At 40.1% G+C, this 17,554-nt stretch overlaps 1 protein-coding gene across 7 annotated transcripts in view; it reads left to right on the top strand.

The window, feature by feature from the left end:
* The window catches only part of DAB2 (DAB adaptor protein 2), a 164,502-nt gene that overhangs the window by 112,979 nt on the left and 33,969 nt on the right, over positions 1 to 17,554 (top strand). The window lies entirely within an intron of this gene.

Here is a 17,554-nt window from a genome sequence, read left to right as displayed (position 1 = left end):
TTGTGTGTGTGTGTGTGTGTGTGTGTGTGTGTGTGTGTGTGTGTGTTTAAAAGCTCTGCGGGCAGCCCCAGTCGGTCACTGGTGTGGCTGCTGACCGCCTAATTAACTCCTCCAAGGGTGTTTATTTTTACCGTGTGACAAAGGCTGGGAACCTGGCTTGTGCCCACAAGAAGCTTTTTCTTGATGACTGGCAACGAATGGTATTAAAATATGAACTTCGTCATACACCCGCCTTCTTAAGAAAGTATCTGCCCAGGAGACTTAACAAACTTGTTTGAAATCCCTGGAGCTCGGAGCGTTTAAACGGTGTTTGCCCACAGGCGGAGAGCTGGAAAGATGAAGTAAGAATTCTAGAAAAGGGAAAAAATGAATGGGTTAAAGCCGTCGAGCCCCAGTCAACATAGCGGTTTTCATAGCATAGAGCTGACTCTGTTATTTGTTTCTGCCGGCCTTTCTTCTTGACTTCATTCTCAGCCTGGAATTCAGGTCCGCCGTCAGTGTAGCAGGGAGCCGGAGCCGTTTGAGTCTAAAGGGAAATCTTAACTGGATTAAAAACACTTAAAGAATCTGGAAGTTATCTCCACCCTATCCACAGCGCCCCCTCTCCCAGCCCCCCCGCCATCCTCTTTCTTTTCAGTTTGTGTTTGGAAGGAAGAGAGGCACCCTGTAAAATGAGAAGAGCAGAAATAAGCTTCCAGACACATGGAAAGACTTAAAAATTATGGAGGGGCGACTTCATGAATAGTAGATGTTGTTATTGCACTGTAAAGTGATTTAATGAAAAAATTTCTGGCCATAATCAGGCAAAGCAGGGGAGTGGAGGAGAGGGAGGTAAGACCGAGTTAACTCAAACAGAAGTAATAGCTGAGGAAAGGGGGCGGCTGCAAGAATGCCTTCAAGACATCTGATAAGGGTCCTGGAATGGCTTTGATGGGCTATATAATTGATCTTCCTGCAGGCTTGAGGTTGGCTCCCCACACAGGAGCATCTACTGTCTGGGTGGGAGGGAGGACCTAGCTGGGAAGGGGGCACATTACAGCTACCGAATGGCTTGTCTCCACGCTCCGTGACACCTCCACCTTGCTTCTTAAACCAGCTGCCAGACCTTGATTAGGCTCCTCTCCTCTGGGCCAAGTGCCCCGCCCACCCCAGGTTCTGTCTCTCCGTCACTGAAGGGACATAGGCCTCCATGACTCTGTAAGAAAATTTACTGCCATAAGAATGCAGGAGTATTTGAGACTGGGCTCTCCTTCATCTCTGGGGACGGACCTTTTCACTTGAAGTGCTGGGTATGTGGCAGTAAAGTGACTCTCAATCCAACGTGCAGTGTGCAGTCGGGACAGTCTCATAGCGAAAGCACAAAGGAGGCCTAGTGCTTTTTCCCAGTGTGTATTTCTGAGACTGATTACTTCTAAATCCCTAATCAGTATCCTCCCAAGGCGGACTGGATTCTTCTTCTTGTTGGTGGCGAATAACTTAACTTCCCCTTCACTTCCCACTCCCGACTCTCTCCCTTTTTATCTAAATGGCTGCCCTCAAAACCAGCTCTTCTTAAGCCATACCCTTCTCTATTTTAATGCATGACCAGAACAAGTAGATGGCAGGGGAATGCCTTCCAACTCTGAGCTGTGTGACACACATGGAGTCCTAATTTTGGAGATCTTGGACACAGCCGATCTTCTCCCGAGGACATAAGAGAGGGAAGGGAACCACAGAACTTGTTAAAAACCTTGCCTGATTTGTCAAGGACGGAATCCAGATTCTGCATTTCCATCTGAGACTTTTTATAGTTGTAGATTTGACTTAAAGTCCAAACTCCTGTGCATTAGGCTGACTTGTTGTCTTGCCCAAAAGGTCAGATGGATTTCAGCCATCTTGTTTGGGTTGAAGAGAATTGCACGAAGGTGGTACAGGGACCTCGAGAAGCTACTGACCCGCTGGTTGGGGGCAGCATTTATCAGCCACACCCCAGCTACCTGGAGATTTAGGGAGCAGGATGACATAAGCCTCGGTGAGTGGCTCCTGGGCTAGGTATGTAGCAGTAATTCTCTTAGGAGGCTTTTGGAGGCGGGAGCTTTTGGTGGTACAGTCATTATGAGCTGCTTTGTTTCTCATTCTCCCTTCATGTGTCTGTAAGCCTGAACTTCCTACCACTGATACTTTTAACCTGGGTGGTTTTGAAAGTTCCCTGTGTCTCCTTCCTCAGTCTCTCTTGACTTGAGGATTTAATTTATGCTTTTTCTTAAAGACAAAGCTAAGATCCTGAAATACTTGAGAAAGCTGCCAAAAACCAGGCCCTCCAGTGTATTAAGTTGCCCTAATGGTCAGCAGAACTTGACTCCCCGGGTGGAAAGGCTTGAAAGTGGTCTGGTTGGGGAGGTTCTGGTATTTGACCAAATGCGGAAAGTGTTATACCTTCCAAGCAGAACCAGAATGAGAACTAGACTGGTGATATGAAGCACCTGAGGAACAGGATGAGGTTTGAAAATTCTCAGGCCCTGCTATGTGATTCTAAAGTTGAAGCCGTGGCACTGAGTTGCACAGAGGTGGGCTGAAATCACCCTTAGTTGCAATAGCTGTGACATCAGATATCTGTGTTTAAGGGAAACCTAACTCATAGGGACACATCCTGACTGGATTAATCCTGTGATAGAGAAGGAAAGCAGGCCATTAAGTCCCCTTCCTCTACAAAGAACATGCTACTTTCGGGTGAGGGGACCAAATGATGCTGAGTTTGGACACGAAGGGCCAGCACGCATGCCAGTTTCTGCCTCCCACCTAGCGCAGTCCATAGTGGTGGAGGGCCTGGGTTCCAGAGTCCTGCTGCCTCTAATCCCAGGGAGTTCGAGATTCACAAATATTAACTACTATATATAAAACAGATAAGCAACACACTTCTAGTGTAGAGCACAGGGAACCATATTCAGTAACTTATGGTAACCTATGGTGGAAAAGAATATGAAAAAGAATCTCTATAAGTATATGTGTGACTGAGCCATTGTGCTGTACACCAGAAATTGACACAACAGTGTGAAATGACTATACTTCAAGCAAAAAATAAAATCAAACGAACAAACAAACAAACAAAACTCCCAGGGAGAGCACTGCTGCTCACGTGACCTTGGGCAAATTGCACCGTCTCTCTGTACTTCAGCCTTCCTATCTGGAGAGAATGATAGTACCTGCCCCCAGGTTTGTTGGAAAGACTGTTAACCTAATATGCCTAGAATACTTTATTCTGTTTGACTTAGAAATTTTATGCTTTGTTTCCCCTTTGCCCCCTGAACCACTGAATTGTGTATCTTTGTGAAAACTGAAGGCAGAATGGAGAGTTTCTTTGTCAGAATTGGACACTGCCTGGCTACCTGAAAAATGCTCATCATTCAAGCACTTAATATTAACAAAGCTTGGCACATTTGCTGTGCTCCTGCTAAACGGACTGGGAGTTACTCTCTGTTCTCTGCCTGGAGCCTGCAGTTTGGTTTGGTCAAGCTGACCTCCTCTGGGCTCATTTAAGTCTTTCCCACCCCCTCCCTTCCTTCCAGACTCCCTACAGAGAGGGAGCAGTCCTTCCCCCTGAAGTCAGCATTATAGCCCAAGGAAGTGGGAAGGGAGGGACCACCCGTACTAAACTGAGGGACTAGGCTAGAAATAAGTCTTCTGAGTACATAGGGCCCCATACTGTCCTTGCCCACAGAGCTGGGCAGGTTGCCATGGTTACTCCCCTTCCTGACTCTTTCTCCTACCTTGGAAGGAAGCCTGCCACTCTTGGGTAAGCAAAATCTGAACAAATTGCTTCCTAGTCTAAAAATGGAAGTTACTTTTTTTATTAAGTGAAGTAGAATCTCCTCTCTACCTACCTCATCCTTTTCCTCTCCTAGTAAACTTATTTAAATATGAAACTTTAATCCAAGTTGTCTAACTCTTGCTAATTCTTAATCATCACAATAGAAAATCATTAAGGCTTATGACATTTCAGGAACATAAAAGCTGTTGCCCTTATATAGAAGCAACCTGGCAATTTTTCTCTGCTGCTAAAGCTTATAACAGTCCCTAAGCTAGCTAGAGGCAAGTGACCTTTAACTGCTTTAAACTGGTCAGAATTCTGAGTGAATGAGGCAGGCTGAGTGAGTGAGCAGCTGCAGGGACGTTACCAGGAGGCAGAATGCTTAGGACTGTCACTTAGATTTTTAGGTAACCACAGAGGAAAAGGAGCAGGTAGATGAGGAAGAAAGAATACTGGAAAAGCTGGGTTTGAAACATTCTCCAACCTGGAGAGATCTGGGTAAGCGATACATGGTTTAATGTTTTCTCTGGGTAAAAAGCTACACTATTTCTCCATAGCAATGTGATACGAAGTGTTACTCTGAAGCAGACTTAGAGCTTTATGTGACAGATGAACTGCCAAAAGTTCACATTTCACAGTCAGATTCATTCTTTCAAGATTAGGCCCTTAGTTAGCTTGGTGTGTAGTTCACAGCTAGAGAGAACCCATCAAAGACTGGTTCTCAGAGTGTGGTCCCCAGACCAGCTACATCAGCATCACTTGGGAACTTGTTAGAAATGCAACTTCTTGGTTCCCATCCCAGATCCACTGAACCAAATGCGAGCAGTAGGGTCCAGCTACACCCAGCTGTACTTCAGCAAGCCCTTCACAAGGTCCAAGAGTAACTTTCGTAATTCAGTTGTTCAATCGAAAGCATAACAAAGTATCTGAATTACTACAGCCATGGAAATAATAAAGCAAAGCATTTAAACATAGCTCAGCTTAACTGAATCTTAGAAAGATGAAAAATCACAGACCTTGACATTTTTCCTACTGTCTCAAGGATTGCTTTCTTGATTCTAGGAGAACTGACAGACTTCTTAGTTTTATAGTATTACCCCATTCCCAAACCCTTGCCCCTCCTTTGGGGATTTTAAAGAATGGAATTAATCTCCATTTATTAGGAGACAGTCCCAGTTATGTCTTTTTTAAAAAGAATTCAGTAAACTAGATCATTATCCTTGAACCAGACGATTTTCTCTAACTTACAAAACTTTTTATTTTGTGTTTTCCATGCCATGCCTGGAGTACAGATGAAGATGAAGTTCTCTCCATAACTAGTGAATGAATCTACTGCACTTAATTTTTGTAGTGCTTTAGGGTTTATGAAGTACTGTTCCATTCTCCTATTTGACTTTTGCTTTAAATAACTTAAGATAGAAAAGATAGCTCCATTTCTTATTGCCCATATGATCAATAGATCTCAGCTTGCCCAAGGTCATACCCTTAAGTGGTAGAGCCAGGATTCAAGCATGAATCTTGATGATTGAAATCTTGATGTTTATCTGAATATTTAGTAAATGCCCGTTATGTGAAGCATGTTGAGGCTGGCAACGGAACTCCCAGTGAGTCGAAATCTAGAAGAAAGTCTACCTGATGTGAAGTAGAGAATGCAAAATCTAGACTTGCAGTGGAATGAGAGCACTGCCATTCATTACCTGCCTTACAAAGCAGTCCTAAGAATGACTGATGTTAATCAGAGACTGATGTTTGGCAGAGATCACATCCTAGATGGAGATACAAGAGTGTGATCTAGAAGTAGAAAACTGGAACCCTGGTTTTGAAGAGGCAACAGAGGTTAGTGTTCAAGAGCTTGGGCTTTGAACTACAAATGACTGTGTCCTCAACCCAGCTGTGCCATTTAAGACGCGAGGTATGACAACTGGGCTTCATCTTCTCCATCAGTGAAATGAGTTGCCTCCAAGTTAAAACGAAAGGAGAAGCCATAAAAAAAAAAAAAAACTTCCTCAGAGCTGCTGCTTCAGAAATGTACCTGCTCTAGGACTATAATTCTCAATGCAATAACTAAGCTGATATTGGAAAATGGTCTCATTTTGGTTGTCTGTGGTCTTCAGGGAAGCTGGAATCTAGAGATGAACACATTTGGGCTGGAAATGAGGAGTCTATCTTTCCTACAGACCATGAAACTATTAAATTTGAGGGTCAAGCAGAAGAATGCGGCAATGCTTTGTAAACCAGTACAGGCACACAGACGTTAACTCTTAAGGTCCCACTTAAATCTCCCCTGGGCAGGACAGCTGAGTCCTCCTGAGGGCTAGAATTAATCCATATCCAAATAACTGGAAAGTGAAGATAACTTCAACAACATATCCATGTTGGATGCAGCTGCCCTCCTTGTTCTAAACACTTCACCCACTTGTTTTTCATATTTGAAGTGTCCTATTAAGGGGCCAAGACCTGCCCTAATCTTCTGTAATACTTAATGCAGATGCTAAAGTGCTTTTTGTTACCATTTAGTGCAGCAAAAATAAGCTGAATGTGTCTGAACATTTGTCAGGGGCTCACATAGTCCTATGAAGAATGCTGAACCATTTGGCTTTGGGGCACAATGTTAATCTAGATTGGAAACATATAGTTTACTTCCAGATCAGAGGATCAGAAGTTGGAATGGTGGTTCACACAGTAGGTGCTCAAATCTCCCTTAAAAGAAGATGTCAGTCGTGCTTTACTACATCAGCGTTGGGTGGTGTTAGTGTTATCTGGTGGTTTTGTTAGGGAGTTTCTTTTTTTAACTTTGCCTCTAAAGTCAAATATCTTAAATAAAATCCCATTTTTGAAGTAGAAAACAAATATGTAATTGATAGAACAGACTCTTCCATCCATAGCTGATTGACAACAGGAGGTTTAATTCTGCCTGGGCCCAGGTTCAACTATAGCTGAAGCTTTTCAGAAACATTCAAGGACTTGAGTTGAAACCAGTTTTATTCAATGTCCAAGATGTCTTTGAAGGATATCTTAAGGCCTAGATGCTTGCTTAGCTGCCCAATAACTTGTTCTTGGGGTTTTTGATTTGTCGAGCTGGTCTGAAGTTCTCAACTAAAAGTTGATTGTAATTGAAAGCTGGATGAAAATATTTACCTAACACCTGCTAGGGGACACATAGCCATCAACAGTTGCTGCCTACAAGAAATTTAAAGAAAATGACAACTGCTCAATTAACACATGGTTTTATTATAATTAAATGGTACTGAGAGGGGCCAGAGAAAGAAAGGGACTCAGGTGTGATAATGGGCTTGGCCTTTAAAGAAATGGTGGAAACCAAATCAGCAAAGGTAGGAAGAAAAATGCATTCTAGGCAGAAGTGCATAAGCACATCATGCAAATATATGCCCAATGGGATATCGATGGGCCAGTTTGGTCAGGAGAAAATACAAGTCATAGAAAGATAAGGAGTGATATCATTCAAGAAGGAGCGATGGCTTGCACTGAGCTTTGGATGTCGGGGCAAGAACTTAGATCTTTGTCTGCTAAACAGAAGATCTCTTTATCAATCAGGAAAACAAAATGCTGACTCAGCTAAATTAACCTGGCTGTCTTGGCAGGATGAATTTGAGTGGCAATTGCTTAGCAGTTGAAGAAAACCTTGTATTTCATGAAAGATCAGCAAAGTAGAGAAAAGACTTGAATATTAAGGAGCAAATGGAAACTGTGTATTACCTCTAATGTTTTAAGTGCATTGCTGTTTACCAGACTATGTGGGGCCTAGAAAAGGAGGACAAGTAATGCCCTGACCTCAAAACTTCACTGAGTTACGGGAAGAGTCCTACATGGATCAGAGGGCAGCGAACAGTCAGGGCAAGTGGAGAGAAATGGTAGGGCTGGTGAGAGGCCCGTGAAGACCTAAGACATCTTGAGTGGACTTTGAATGACAGGTAGGGCTTCAGGCAGTTGAAGGCAGTAAGTGTTACAAGCTAGGGAGGTAAAAAGAGAGGGCACTGTGGGTGTGTATGTGTGTTTGTTGTGTGTGTGTGTGTCCAAGGTAAATGGAAGAGACCAGCTTCTCAAGGGAGCAGATGGCTATGTATGTATCTACCGTGCATTCTATGTATGAAAGGCTTTGAATCTCAGGTAGACTGTGAATAGAGGAATTGAACACTGATATCTGATTAATACAAAATCAGGAAAACCATGAGGTCTGATAGGGCACTGCTTCAAGAATGCAGCCATGAAAGTAGGTCGGGTAGAACTAGAATCTCTTACAACTCAGATTCTCATTGGACCCTTTGGAGAAGATGGAATTCATCCCACAAAGAGGTTTGTCTCATCATGTATTCTAAATATATTATGAAATACTTGTGCTGTGTGAATAGAGCATATCAAAATAACACTGCATTAGGGGTTGGCTAATTGCGAGGAGCAAGGGCACAAGGTAGTATAGCTTTTTCGGAAGCAGGACTTGGGATGGCGATGAGGCAAGATTGGGGAGAAATGCCAGAACTAAGTAAAAAAAAGTTTGGTGAGGAAGAAGGAGAGATATGAAAATAAAGGGTAATTATGGAAAACAGAGGGTCAGAAGTTTGCCAGATTCAGCAGATATGTGAACAGTCTAAGATAGAATCTTAGCTGCATTCTAAGCTACAGACAGTACCTTTGTGGATCTTTTAGGCATATCCATGAACAGAAGAAAATCTGTGGTTCTGTTTCCCAACAGTGTGTAGAGACACAAATGTTTAGCCTTCTATACAAGATCCCTTTAATAGAAACAATGGGTGCAACTACGTTCTTTCTTAGGATCTGGATTCATATTTCATGCAGCCAACACTTGTTGAGGGCCTTACTATTTGGGATGATAATGAAAGTCCATTTTCTTGTTGAAGGCTGACATTAACCAAATGTTACCTAGTCTTCTCTTGCTAGTGCTTTTGTCAATTAGGTTTGCTCCTTAGCCAGAACCACGAGTAGGGGCCCATGGTTACATTTTCAAATATCGCTTCATTTAAATCTTTAGTTTGGCCTGATCTGAAAGCGACACTGTTGTCCTCTTTAAAAAGTCTGGTAATGACGAGTGCCACAGAACGTGTTTGGCTCTAGAATATAAAGGTTTGTGTCATCTCTGAATTGCTTGTGCTTCTGAAGTGACAAAACTGATGCTAAATGAGCATAGTGTTTCCTTCTGTGTTTATGAAAATAGCATTGATTCAGAGCTTTGGATTTTACGATAAGTTGGCAGGAAACATCACTGATACTCCTTCATAACCTAGTATATCACGAGATTTTTTTTTCCCTTCTTCTGGCTCTGTCACACAGATGCCCTTCTGGATTGCAATATTGTTAAATGAGATTCCCAAATATTCATTGTAAGTATCCCTCATCCAGTTAATGTTTTAAGTAAATGTAATTTTAAAACTGTCTGTTGAAGAGGGTAATTACGCCCTTTAGATAAAATTTGCATCTTTCCATGGTGGATACTAATAAAGAAGCAATTTATAGAATTCCTCAAAGTAGTCTAATTTGCCTTCTCTTACTAAACACTATTAATGGCAGTGATGCTTTCTACCCTAATTGGAAACATTTCCTCTAAAATACTTAGCATCAGTTGTAACTATTACTTGCTTGTTCTCTCTCCTCTGCCTATACTTCAAGCCCCTTGAGAGTAGAGACCAGATCTATTTTTGTCACTGTGTATGTGGCATAATACAGAGTGTGGCACATAGTAGGTGTTCAATGAACAATAACCAGATCACCAGGTGAATAAGTGACTCAAGCTATTCTCCTCTGCAATATTAATTGGACTTTATTATAAAGTGAGCAAAATGAGGAGCTTCAGCTTGCCTTATCTGTTGGTATAAACAGCTCTGAGTCTTTTTTTTTTTAAACTTTAAGGTTATTTATAATGAGCAATATCCATATGTTCCTCTAGTTTATATCCGCTCAGGGCCTGAGAAAGGCAGACAAGCTGTTACTGAAATTCTCCAGATGGTGTGGTCTCTTCAAGTCCTTGGTTCAACGTCTACATTGGAGTGTTCACCATGACTCATGCATCCATGTGACACAATGGATAATCACCTGGCTGATAATAATCATAGTGGTGAATAGTTTTCAACCTGATATTTCATCCAAGGACAACTTCTTATTCTCCTTCTGTTCCTCCTTTTAAAAGTAGCTACCAAACTGCTTACTAAAGCACTAACAAAACTTGAGAAAATTGATGAAATCTTTGGCTCAATACTGGGTAATTAAAGTTATCCCTTTGACTTAATACAATTTCTAGTCAAATCAAGAAAAGCTAGTTTTTTAATTTGTGTGTGCAGCTGTATTACAGGTAAAGATTTGATATCCATTAGGTTCTTTAAATTCTTAAAATATGTTGCCATCTTGTTCCTGCCTACACAGATCCCACTGGATCTAAGAAAACCAGTCTGGAAATTGGCAATAGACCATACTCTGATCAATTTTGAAAATCCTAGCATAAGAATTTTTTCAAACCCTAGTGAGCATTTGATTCAAAACTTACCATTCATTTTTTAAAAGGATATATCAGGAGCTGGTGTCATCAACTTTGGATAGATAAGCATCAGTTAACGATGTCCAAGACGACTCTGTGGAAGGCTCACTGTGGGCAGAGTTCTGGAGGTGATCGTGTTCACGTTGTAGGTTCTCTTAACTTTTGAGTTTAATTTCATGTGACTGAATCTAGAGTAGCTTCATGATTCTTTCTTCAGCCCCAGTTAGACGATAGATTTTCCAACATTTAAAATATTGCTACCCGACAAATTAGCATGTCTCTACGGAATTAGATTTTAAAAACACAGAAAGGTATACATGTCACTCTCAGATCACTATTCTAAATGTATAAGAAGCAGAACTCTGTCTCCCACCCTACTACTGCCCTTCTTAACCGGCATTTCCTTGGTACTGATCCTTCTAGTTTTGCAATAGTTTTATGGAGAAACATATAAAATGGGAAAATGCTATATAATTTACTTTAAACAAGGAGCTATAATAATATGACTACTTTAGTCAATGGCTGCCTTTTACAAAAGATGTTCCTTTAAGTGCTCACATTTCAAATATCATTTCACTTATGTAAGTTTTTATAAAACTGACATTATGGTAATCCTTTTTTGGGGTCTTAGAATGATGGTTATAAGACATAAGAGACTTTGATTGTTTTTTTTAAAGCCACCTTTAGGACACGTTTATTTGAAGTTTGAGGGTCACCAAGCTTCAGAGCTTGGCAAGATGGGATAACCATGAATCTGACATCTGAGATTGTTAGACCTTAACCTTTCAAGTAGAAGGCTTTGTTTCCAAAAGATTAGTCAAGTAATTAAATGAAAGAAACCGGCAGTATTGAATCACTCAAAATGGCAAGTTCATGCAACTGTCATACTACAAAGCTATCTGACTCTTTGATGCAGAGGCTTCATACTCAGATTTGTCACACCCTGACCTCCATGCCATTGCTCAAAACTTCAGAGTCTTTTCTACCATCGAGACCAAATATGGTTCTGTAAACCCACCCTAAACCAGTTTGATCCACTTTTCAACCTCCTGCCATCGTATAATTATGTTAAGTCAGCAGGTCCCGTGTTCTAGTCAAGATGACATAAATACTCTTTTCTCATTGCTATCAATGCCTCTTTCCCAAATGTATTTGCTGGCTAGTGCCCATTCCGATTATGTGAAGAGCCAGATTACTTCTTTCTTTTTGCCTGTATTGTTCTAAAACAGAGAGGTTAAGAGCATACGCATTAGACTCATGTGACTTTCAGTGTGTCAATGAACTTCTGTACTTCAGCTTCCACTCTTATCAAATAGGGATGATGGTACCTTCCCCATCGGACTAGATGAGAGTGTCTTAGCATCACATCTGGTGCTAAATTAAATTAAATCATTTTAACATTTAAAAATAAGCTATTCATCTGTGTTTCTAAAAAACTAGTAAAGCCATCCCCAACCCTGTACTCCCAACCCACTGTACTCTGCTCTCTTCTTCCAGAACATCTGTCACCTTCTGAAAGACTATGAACAATGTACGGGCTTCCCCTGGTAGAGTGTAAACCTTATAGGGGGCTAGATCGTTATTTTTCTCACTGACATATCCAATCTCTAGAAAAGTGCCTGGCACATCGTAGGGACATAGATTTACGGTGTGAATTAACTTTCTGGCACTGATCTCTGGCATTCAGGGGCAAACTTTGTTTCCAGTCTCTAAATTATGATGGCTTTGAGCAGGGATCAATCACTAAACCCCATATGCTCCCAACAATAACAACAAAGCTGTCAATATTTGAAAATTTTGAAAAAAACTTTAATTTTCTTATAGCATGGCTTCAGAGCAAAATCTAGGGTAGCCAATGACTTACTGTCTGTGAAGTCACAGTGTGAGACAGATGACATGCTCAGAAGAGATGGCATTTGACTCTTAAGGGAATTCCTTAGATGGAGGTGCAAACGTGGAATGGAATTTTGGGTAGAGAACCTCAAAACTGGAGAGACTGACCATGACAAAGGGATTTCTGTTTACATCCCACTTCTGATAATTAGCCCTAAAAGTAAAACTTTGCTTATCTTAGACTGAGAAAGCGTGTTAGTGCTATTTCTCTCACTATTTTCTTGGGTGAAACTCATTGTCAACCTGCTCCTATAGTTTACAGAGTACATTCTGGTTTTTTAAAAACTTACAACTATAAACATTTTCCTAATTTCAAGTTTTACTGCCTTAGAAGGCATCTGTGGGGTATAGAAAAGCCTGATTATTACTTTTTTGTGGATTTGTCTTAACCTCCCTGTCTACAATATTGAGTCTTTTTAATAAAGATTGGATTAGGAACTTAATAGTGGCTTTCAAAGACTTGTCTTTGTACAGGGCTATAGAGTTCAGCTAAGGAAACAAATGATCTAATTGCATTCTCTGATGCTAAAAATGCCTACATAATAAGACTAGAAAATAGCAGATGCCACTGTGGAGTGAATCTAAAGCTTCAAGGACCAACTCAAGTTACTTTTACTTAATGACCATAATAGGGATCGTAAAGAGAGGCTACACATGGAGCGCCTATCTAATCACTTATATCCATCCATGTTTTCCTTAAGTGTTTAAATGTCAATTACTTAGCAGGCACAGAATTTTGCAACAGGTCATTTGTGGTTCAGAGAACTGATGAAATTGCTGTAAGAGCTAATGAAACAGCTTGCTTAAATACTACATTTTTTATGAACCAAGGAGACTCCCTTCACGGTGACTCATTGATGCTGACAGTCCTGTGTAGTTTCATCAGAAGGCTTTCTGTAGTTGACTGTGAGTAAGAACATCTCATAATGGACCAGGAGGGCTCCGTGTTAGCGCAGCACAGTGGCCTGCAATAAGAAACCATTTCTACTAGTTCATCTCATGCTCAGACTATAGACCGGTGTGGCACCCCCATGATTTGTCATCTTAGAAGGCAATGAAACCCACTAGGGGTGGTGTACATTCCGCAGGCCTGGGAGAAGGAAGAATTCTCAGGTCATCTGCTTATTCTGGGAAGGGCTCCCAGTAGTAAGTCAGATTTTTGACCAACTGTTTGCCCTGAAGCCAAGCCTTGACCATTAAGCGATATTTGTGATTATGAGTGCTAGGCAGGTTATAAAGCATAACCTTGTGTAGAGGACAAATACTTAACACAATTTCTGGTCAAAATTCTGAGAACTAGAAAACAGAATACACTTCACAGGCTTTTAGTACAACTATTAGACAATACATTACTCTCACTATTAAGCCAAACTCATCTAACGTGGAAGGAGCAGAGGGTTACCCAGCAGCAGATTCACACTAATGCTATCTGTAGCTGGAGATGATTTTAAATAACACATTTTAGAAGACACAGACATAGATCCAATGAATAAGTCTTTATAGGCTGGAAAGCCAGAAAAACTAGATTGTCCTAGTATATAAATTTATTATTTTAAATACGTTAAGCTCTTTGGGAAGTAGCAATGCCATTGGCACTATATGAATTGATGATTTATTTAGTTAATGCATCTAATGCCTTTTAAAATATCCAAACTGAGTTGTTTATCGGGCTAGCAGTAGAGGTTTATAAGAAACAGCATACTGCATTGAATATTACTTCATATAAATGTAAAATTAAGACACTAAATTAAAATTACTCCTTCAATCTTGTAGAATAATATCTAGATCAAAAGTAAAAAAAATTATGTTGGACTTGGGGAAGAAAGTGTTTTTCTAGGCTCCTCAAAGTCATTGCTTTATGTCACCTTAGGAACTTATCTTTTAAAAAAGAGAGAGAGAGAAATAGTAAATGAAATATTCAAGACCTGAGCTTTTGAAAATGTTGTCTAATGACATAACCAGGACCATTTTTCTTAGATATCTTGTTTTTATGCAGCTGGTACAAATTTGATTTTTTTCCCCCCTTCCCCTAGCCCTGGAATGATTTTAATGTTCAAAGAAATGACTTAAGAAAACAATCCAGTAGAATATATGTGTTAGAAAATCTTCAAAGTCACTCTTTAAATCCCAGAATAAACTTCTTGAAATCTGTACAGATTAAGGTGATACTTGAGATCTTTTCTTTTGTTCTTTGATTATTACAACCAAGAAAGAAGACCAGTAAGCTGTCTGTTCATTTCCTAAGGACTCTTAACTTAGTTCTCCGTTTTAACCTTATTTGTAGAAGTCGCTTAAATGAGTTGCCAAAGGTGGAATAGAAATTGATTTCCTGAAAGCTTCTTTAGATTAGGAACGTTTAATGTTTAGGATCACACGGGGTGGCTTTTCTCTCCAGGCTTTAGTAGATACGAGGTTCCTTGAATGACTCTTCCAAACTTGCCGATTGTACATCATGATCCCTAAGGTTGATGTGTAGTCACGTTTGTGGAAGGGAGGACCAGTTAATGGTGATGACTTACCTGATTGTAACAGATATAATTTTGGTTACATTAACATGGATTTTTGTATAGAATTCATGAAGTAAAACCTGTCTCACCTACTTAGAATTTATAAGCAAAAGTCTGGTATTGAGTGGTAGGTTGTTTTTTATTATAATTGGAATGTCCTGTGCTCATCTATCTCTGCAGTGAATGAACTATACGTAGATATTTCAACATATTAAAACATCTTCTTGTTCAGTGTAGTTGCTTCAATTGTGCAGTAATAAAAATCCCAAGTCTGTTTTGTTTAGCGTGGGTTAATGGGCTGCTGCTTAGAATTTTTCCATCCCTCTGTTTAAAAATGCATTGATTTATCCCCACATACTTATTTGACCCAAAAGATGAGAGAATAATGACAGAGGGGAACATTATCTCAAGGATACTTGGGCATGTCTGTACTTCGTCCATCTCGTATTCACTCTGTAGCAGCTTCTTAGAATGTGTGCATACAATTCCAAAGCACGTGGGCCAGCTGTTTCAGACCATTTTTGAATCCTGTCTCTTAAATTTTCAACACTGGAGTAGTATTTCTTGCAAGAAGCAAGAAAACAAGTTGGCAGATTCACCTTTCTGTTTGTCTAACAGAACCTGAAATTACCTAGGGGTTTCTTATCTGTTAACCTATCCAATTTGTCCAGCAACCAAGAAGTCAGCAAATGAGCCTTTATTTTTATTTATTCTGGATGAGTTCCCCTGGCCTTTTAGATAGCATTCTGTAAACTTCCTAACCTTCAGCATGGAAGAGCACTGGTATTGGGAGGGGAGAGGTCTGGTTATCAGGTTGCTGGTTCTTTGTAAACCTGAAATTTAACAAATAAATAGAAAGTCCCTTTTTATTTTTAAATGACTCCTTTTTCCTTCATCTTGTTTAAAAGCAGCCAAGTCTTCTCTAAGGGTAATCAGCTAAATCATGAAGAACTATCTTAAGTGATCATTGATATATGAAGTACACAGATAATAGTTAACAGTAAGTGGTTTAAAAACAAATTATTCTCAACCATGGGGGTTAGCAGGGCCATCCTTATTCTTGGAGATGAAGCCCAAGTGCCCTGTTGGCTGTAGGTATCTTGCCCAACTAGAATAGATCATATCAGACATGGAAATGTGAGCTAGTGGCAAGTCTCTTGGGGAAAGTTAATGCCAACTCTAAGGGTAAATTTAACACTAAAACAAAGGGTATATTCTCAGAAACAGACTCGTAGACTTGGAAAACAAACTTATGGTTACCAGGGGAGAAAGGGGGTGGGAAGGGATAAATTGGGAGTTCAAGAATTGCAGACACTAATATATATAAAATAGGTAAACAACAAATTCATACTGTATAGCACAGGGAACTACATATTTTGCAGTAACTTATGGTGAAAAAGAATAGGAAAACAAATATGTGTATGGTAACGTGTACTGTATACCAGAAATTGACACAACATTGTAAACTGACTATATATACATATATAAAGAGAGAGAGAGAGAGAGAGAGAGAAGGAAAGAGGGGGAGAGAGAGAGAGAGAGAGTATATTCTACTGAAAAGGCCACCCAGAACCCAGGACAACATATTAGAATCAGATAACTTAAACTGATCTTGTGTTGGGTCTACATGACTATAAGAACTTTATTCATAGTTTTGGTCTGTGTACAGAAGTGAAACAAAAAAGAAGTCCCACTTGAGTACATGCAACTACCACATACACCTCAGTTTGAGGACTCTGTGCTGATGTTACAAGGCAGCTGGATTCTTCTTCCTTTAAACCCTTCAAGACACAGCACATCTCTGAAACATGAGTTGCGGAAAGTTACAGAAACACTCAAGCAACGGCTTTGAGGATGATATGAATGTGAGGCTCTGCCTAGAAAGGGAAACCACAGTGGGATTTCATACATAATTCAGCCAGGCTATTAAAGAGGAAACCAAATACCAGGCGGTATTTCTCGTACTAGTTTTCGGTAAGAGGAAAAGATGACTTGCTGCTTTTATAGTGCCCTGTTGTGTTATATCATAAAATGATTCTACTAGTGCTTATGGCTCTTGGATTATTAGCTTAACGTTTCAGATGCAGGTGCTTCTAAATATCGTGTTTTCTTGAACCCTTCTGACATCCACAGACTTTCAGGGTGCCTGTTGCAAAGGCACTGAAGTAGAAAGTGGAGCATGTTTAACAATTAAGATTTATGTGTGCATGCGTCATAGGTGAAATCACAGAGGGGCTCACATGAATAAACTCCATAGTGTCCTGAGGTCCACGCGCTACACAGCCAGATTGACTTAATTCAGGATCATACCATATGGGAATGAGAAAGCACAACTTGATCTTGTGTGCTCTAGGAAACAAACTGCTAAGATGTATTTAGATGATTTATTGGAAAACTAGCTTGGAATTAGGAAGAAGAGTTAGTTTTGGTAGAAGGACATAACCTAACTTGGGAAAGACAGACATGAAAACAATGAAATATTTGCTGGTCAGTTTGGGTAAGTATACATAGATGTGAGGGAAGATTGTTGGAAAAGGTATGAATAGTGTCAGTGTATTGGCCTAGAAATCAAATGGTACAATGACAGTCCTTTTCCCTCACCCTGATTCATTAGTATTTTGACCACATTTTCCTGCAAGGGCCAAGCATAATATCCATTGTACGTTTGGATGCCAAATTCAAAGTAAAACTCTTATGTTTCTGTGGGCATATGTTTCTGTCACTTTGGGGCAGTAATTTGAGAAGTAAATTTGCTTCTCAAATTACTGCCCCAAAGGCCCAGCAATAGAAAAATTCTAGAGGCTTTCAGGTTAGTAATTTTTTTTTTAATTTAAAACCCTGAAATATTTCATGTAAATTGTT

The sequence above is a fragment of the Camelus dromedarius genome, chromosome 3 (genome assembly GCF_036321535.1).
Source record: "Camelus dromedarius isolate mCamDro1 chromosome 3, mCamDro1.pat, whole genome shotgun sequence".
NCBI lineage: Eukaryota > Metazoa > Chordata > Mammalia > Artiodactyla > Camelidae > Camelus > Camelus dromedarius.
Note: the sequence above shows the minus strand (reverse complement) of the source record. Positions and strands in the feature narration are given on the sequence as shown.